The sequence below is a fragment of the Penaeus monodon genome, chromosome 10, assembly GCF_015228065.2.
Source record: "Penaeus monodon isolate SGIC_2016 chromosome 10, NSTDA_Pmon_1, whole genome shotgun sequence".
In the NCBI taxonomy this organism is placed as follows: Eukaryota; Metazoa; Arthropoda; class Malacostraca; order Decapoda; family Penaeidae; genus Penaeus; species Penaeus monodon.
This window is the reverse complement of record NC_051395.1, coordinates 22815672-22821796: the sequence shown is the minus strand read 5'-3', so window position 1 is coordinate 22821796 and position 6125 is coordinate 22815672. Positions and strand designations below refer to the sequence as shown.

Here is a 6125-nt window from a genome sequence, read left to right as displayed (position 1 = left end):
GTATTATGTTTTTTCAGGAAAAATGTTGATATAACCCAAGTTAAAAAAAAAAAAATTTGGCCGTGATATGTGGTCTTGCGGGTGGGGGCCATCCTCCCATCGCAGGAAAAATGCGTTTTCTCAGGCTAAGTGACGTTTGAAGGCCGGGGGGCGTCACATTGCAGAGTGGCGGAGAAAAACGACGCAGATAACCAGCGCTGAAACCCTCATTGAAATCGAGGTAAAAAAATCCCACCAACGTGCCCCAGGTGCGAATGTTGTCACTTTGATTCATCAGGGGTTATTTCGTTATTTTTCCATGCCGGGTGGGAGATTGGAGGTAAATGGGATTTTTTATTTAGTACAATCTCCTGGAGTGATCGGCCCGACCCCCGGACACGGGGCCCCCTCGGGAGACAGACTGGGGAAAGCTCCCCAAAGGAGCCCCAAGGAAGCCCCCTGCTTGACCCCTTTCTCCCTTGGGGGAACAGTCAGGTTTCCCTCTGACCTTCTACCCATTGTGCCAAGGGTGTTGTTTGGTGCTTTGACTAGGGGAGCAAACCAAATAGGTCTGAACTACACAGTCTGTTCGTGTGTGTGTGTGTGTATTGATATATATATATATATTATATATATTTATTATATATAATATATATAAAAAATCGTTTGTGTGTGTTTGTTGTGTGTGTGTGGTTTGGGGTTGTTTTGTGTGTGGTGTTGTGTGTGTGTTTTTGTGTGTGTGTGTGTGTTTCATCCACCATCATCTTCTCTGTCTACGACAAGGATAGTCCGACAGTGAAAACCCGCTTGACTGTCTCGTTGACTAATGCATGGCAGTATAGTGCATACTCTCCTCCAAGAACTCAATATTGACAATTTTACCTTCCGAGACTGACTTCCCCCTGAAGTTTATATTGGGGGAGTGTCCGCCCTTCCCACCTTTTGCCTCTTCCCCGTCTGTCAAAAATGCGTTTTTTGGGCCCCCCCCAAACACTGCCCTTTACGCCACCGCCCTCTATATACCTTACCTATCTGGCTTTTCAAATTATCTGCTCCCAAGTTTTTTTTTATAGGGCTGTCCTGTCTGAAGCGAATCTGAGGGAGCATTCCCCCATTCAAAAAAGCCTCCTCTCGTGAGACCAGACAGGAAAAAATGGCGACTTTTTTTTTTTTCTCTCTCTCTATCTTTTCAAAATGTCCTCCACTTCCCCAAACTTATCACTGCTCCCCGGACATCCATTTTTCCCCTCCCTTTTTCCAAGAAACCTTTGTTTTCTCAACCCCCCCCAACCTTCCCCCCCGAAACCTTTAAAAACATCCAAACTTCCCGAAAATGACCCAAGGAACGCTCCACTTCCTCTCCCACTTCTCCTTCTATTCCTGTACCGTCTACATTCAAAGCATTGCCGATATCTATCCTCTTCCTCCTCAAGTTCCCCTCTTCCCACTTTCTCCCAGCACACCCCATCGTCTCCTTCTCCATATGCACCATTTCCTCTTCTTTCCCCATTCTCCCTACCACTTCCTTATGTCGTGACAATGTCCTTCTCCGCATCCTTCCCCTCCTGACATTCTTCCCGATACTTCACTACCTTCCCTTGTTTCCTTGTCTTATTCCCTGGATTCTTCTTCTACTTCTCCAACTACCATTTCTACCCTTATTACCCACTGATTGTTTCGTAATCGCTCTTTTGTAGTTTTCCTCATACAGCGTTGCTCTCTCTTTCTCAGGCAATTACTATCCATTTGATTTAATCGCTCTGTGCCCTTAACCCTTTCCCTTTTACTAATCCCGCCGTACTCCAGTTCACCTCCCCACTTTACTCTTTTCACTACCACACTATCGTTTAGCACTTTACAACCTTTGACATCCAGCACATTTAATCCTAATCATTAACTCATTTTTACCCTTTTCGCCACAATACTTTATAATAGTGCTATATGACCTTTGATGTTATTTTTTTCTGCACACACTTTTGTATTCCTATTTCACACACGTGTATATAAAAAATGTTCTCACACGCAAATAAGTGGGCGGTGCCTGGCCACAGGCGAAGACCTATCTAGCTTAATCAAAGACTAACTCTATAATTGGTGTCAACCGCAGGTCGTCCGCTGGGTTCCCGCGCATACCTGATACTATCATCATCATCATCAAGGGGCTAACGCCGACGGGAGCGCATGGCCGCATCCACCCTTCGCTTCCAGCCACAAGGGTCCCCCATGGCGAGTCTCCAGGCAGGACCTCGGCCCATCTCTAATTCCTCGCGACAGATCTCATCAAATTACCCAAGCCATGACCTCCTGGGTCATCCCGCGGGCCTCCTCCAACCAGGATTGTCTCGCAAAGAAACAACCTGATGAGCATGGTAATCCACAGGGAAGCAAGCTAGGTGTCCATTTAGCCTGAGTTGGTGATCCTGGATTATGCAAGTAACAGGTCCCATGCCGGTCTTACAGTGTAGCCGTCGGTTGTACACATGGTCCTGCCAACTGTACCCCATGATCCGGCGTAAGGACTTGTTACAAAAGGCATCAAGACGAGGTTCCATAGAGCAAAACTGGCAGTATCAAGGCCTTGAAGACACGTAGCTTGGTGCTTCTGCATAGGTACCGACATCTCCAAATGCTCTTGTTGATCGAGTTCATGGCTCCTGTTGCCAGACCAATCTATCTGCTGACTTCTTGGCCTGACAGCCCAGAGATATGGACAACGCTACCAAGGTATGCTCAGGGATATCTGCTGAACTGCTAAAGGCTGGGGGTGAACCTATGGTTTGGGGCTTGCATGCAGTCTTGACTGTCATCTGGCAGTCTGGTACTTCTTCCCTGTTAATTCAGGGGTGAGGCAAGGCTGTGTCTCTGCACCAACACTTTTCAATACTAGATAATGGGCAGGGCTACTACCCAAAGTCAGCGTAGATCATCACTTGGCAATATCAAGGTCTCAGACCCCGTATGATTGAAGATATTCAATACCAGTGACAGGATGTCTGTAAAATGCACAAACCATATGAGATTTTGTGTTTGAAACGTAGCCGTAAGATCCAGGCCCTTTCACATTATGTGTAACAGCGTTATTAATTCTTTCGTGATACAGGACAAATCTCCCTTGCCTATGGAGAGTTGGATGGTTAATGGTTAATAGTTAAAAGCAAGATAAATGTGCTAGACAACTAAGGTCATGTAGCACTATAGTTAATGTTAGGGAAGGGTGGTTGAGTTAGTGATTAGTTGTCTAAGCTGGGCAAAGGAATTGGTGAGTGAAAGGGTTAGGGTCGAGTGTGGTAAGGAGTTAGATTAGATGAAGGATATGTATGCGTTTGAGGAAAGAGAATAGGTTGTTGAAGCAGAAAGTGTGGGATTCTGTAAGGATGTCTGATAGGTGGGGGGTCGGTGAAGGGAGGATAGGTGGGGGAAAGCAGAGGTACGGGTTGTTTCAAAACGTGGGCACGACAATAGGATGTGTGGCATTGAAAGGGGAACATTACATAAGGAACATCAGTGTGGATCAGATTTGGAATGTGTGAGACGGGTGTGGTCAATGCGTAAGCGGGCGAGAGCGGTCTCCCAACATCTGTTCCGATGAAATGGAGCTGACCAGGTGGAGATTGATAGTTTTACAGATGTAATTTATTAGTGCGGCGGCTTGAATAAAAAGATTGCCATCGGTTATACAAGAAGGTCTTAAAGTGTGGGTAATAATCTGTGGCTGGGATACGTAAGAAGCGTGGTTCGTATGATGTGGACATAGCAGCGTGGCGTGCTAGTGTATCTGCCTGTTCATTGCCGGGATTCCAACATGGCTGGGCACCCAGCAAAATTTGATTGTTTTATGGCGTGTGGACAAGTAGAACAACCAGTTCTGGATCTTACAAACAAGGGGGTTGGTGATATGTATTGACTTTATGAGAGTCAGTAAAGACTGTAAAAGAGGAAGAGGAGAGTGAGTATATGTGTTTTAGAGTAAAAAGGAGTGCATACAGTTCTGTAGTAAGGACACTGGATTCAGGAGGAAGGGAGTATTTGAAAGTACGAATTGGGAAGATTACTGCAAAACCAGCACCGGAGGTGGATTTGGAGCCATCAGTATATACGTGAATACTAGAGGAATGAGTGGAGACATAGTCAAGGAAATGGGTGAGGACAGTAGGAGGGATAATTGATTTTGGTGGGTCGGGGAAAACAGAAGAACAAATATGGGGGTGAGGTATAAGCCATGGAGGGATGGAATGGACAGATGGACAGAGAACGGGAGAGGTTGGAGATGGGGGAAAGGGGAATGGGAGAGGAGGGTATCCATGCGAGTGGAGAAAGGAGTAGGTAAACGTGAGTGAAGCTAAGGTAGAAGTAGGGATTGTGGGATAGTTGGTTTAGTGAGGGAAAGTTGGTGGAATCGAACATAGCATCGGAGAGAGAGAAGGGCACGACGTCGAGATAGAGATGGTATGCCTGATTCAGTGTACAGGCTCTCAACTGGAGAGGAGCGAAAGGCACCTAGTGCTAAGCGAAGACCACAGTCATGGATTGTATCAAGATGGGCAAGGAGAGATGTTGAGGCAGAGGAGTAGATATGGCATCCATAATAAAGAGTGGAGAGGATCAAAGTAACATGAAGATGAAGGAGAGTTTTGCGATCTGAGCCCCATGATATATGGGAGAGTTTTTAAGATTCGAAGACGGCGGAGAGCTTTTTCTTTAATGTGTAGAATTGGTCTCGCCAGGACAGTTTGGAGTCAAAAATGACACCTAGGAATATTGCCAGAGGAACGGCATTGGAGTGGAGTGCAATATAAGAAGAGTGGGGGTAGGGGACCTAAACGTGAGCGAGAGAAAAGTGATGGAGAAAGATTTAGAGGTAGAAAAGCGGAAGCCATGGTTTGTGGCCGAGGAATGGAGAGTTTGGATGGGTTTCGAAGAAATTATTTGATAAAGGGCAGGGATTTTTCATGCTTCAGAATGTTGCATAGATTAAGCGAACGAGGAGTATTGAGCGGTTGCGATGGGCTGACTGAAAAATGAGGAAGAGATGAAGAGTGGAAAGAAGTCAGAGAAGTGGCTGGAGAAGATGGAGTGGTATTGGAAAGGAGTAAATGACGGCAAGAGACAGTAGGCGAAAGGAACAAGAAGGGGAGGAAGCCTGAAGATGAGATGCTCCAGAAAAGATGGGTAGAAGATACACTGGGTGCTTCATCAAGGGCAGAATCTTCTAGAGAGAGAAAGATGTGGGGAAAAGTGTGCAGAATGTTTTAATATCAGCAAAATGGGTACACATTTCCGTCATATTAACAGCTCAATTAAGTCTTGTGAGTCTTTAAACACACTTGGCCGTGAATGCTCTCTCATAGCCTGTGCTTTTCGTTGCTGCGGATTAATGCCACTCACGAATGGCCCCAGTACCCTACCTCACACTTGGAAAGTAAATATTTTGTTTGAAAACAATTAACCTGTAATCTTTTGCATATCCACACTAACCACCTAACACTCTATGAATGATACTCCCATGATACAAAACCAACTTCTCCAAATCAGACCCGAAAGATTTATGATACACTGAAAAGATGATGGCACATCTTTCACACCAAATGGGAGGGTTGAAAATTTGGCTTTGATAGAGCCAGAGGTATTTGGTGATAACAACTGACGCAGATCTAATCACAAAAAGTATTTGCTCTTCGTCACCGCTGTAGGATCTGCTCAGTGTTCGATTCGTTTTAATGCACGAAGCACACTGTAACCCTCCGCCTTTTTGTTAACGGAACTATTACGGGAGATATCGATTGCTGAAATGCCATTTGCAAACGTTTTACTTATTTGTCGCTGATTTTAATCTCTATACTTTCATTGCATTGGGATAGGTTTTCTTATAAACGGGAGGACCCTATGACCTACTCTGATGAATGAAAGGCTGAACCGTCAGAGGGACATTTCTCTAACTACCCTGTAAACTCTCTTGCTCTGATAGCTTATCATTTCCCCTGGAACATTCTTTATCAGTTCCTTCTCTTTACTTCTACTGATTCCAATGTTCGAATCAATAGCTTCTCCGAGTTTCACAGAAGCAGAATCACCCAAATAAACATTTTGACTAAACTCAATTACTCATTTATATATGGGAGTTTAAACCCTCTTAGCGTTGGTGATTC

The 6125-nt window shown here is 45.0% G+C and overlaps 1 protein-coding gene across 1 annotated transcript in view; it reads left to right on the top strand.

The window, feature by feature from the left end:
* Positions 1-6125, top strand: part of LOC119577940 (PHD finger protein 12-like) — a gene marked incomplete in the record, with an annotated part of 64821 nt that overhangs the window by 14022 nt on the left and 44674 nt on the right.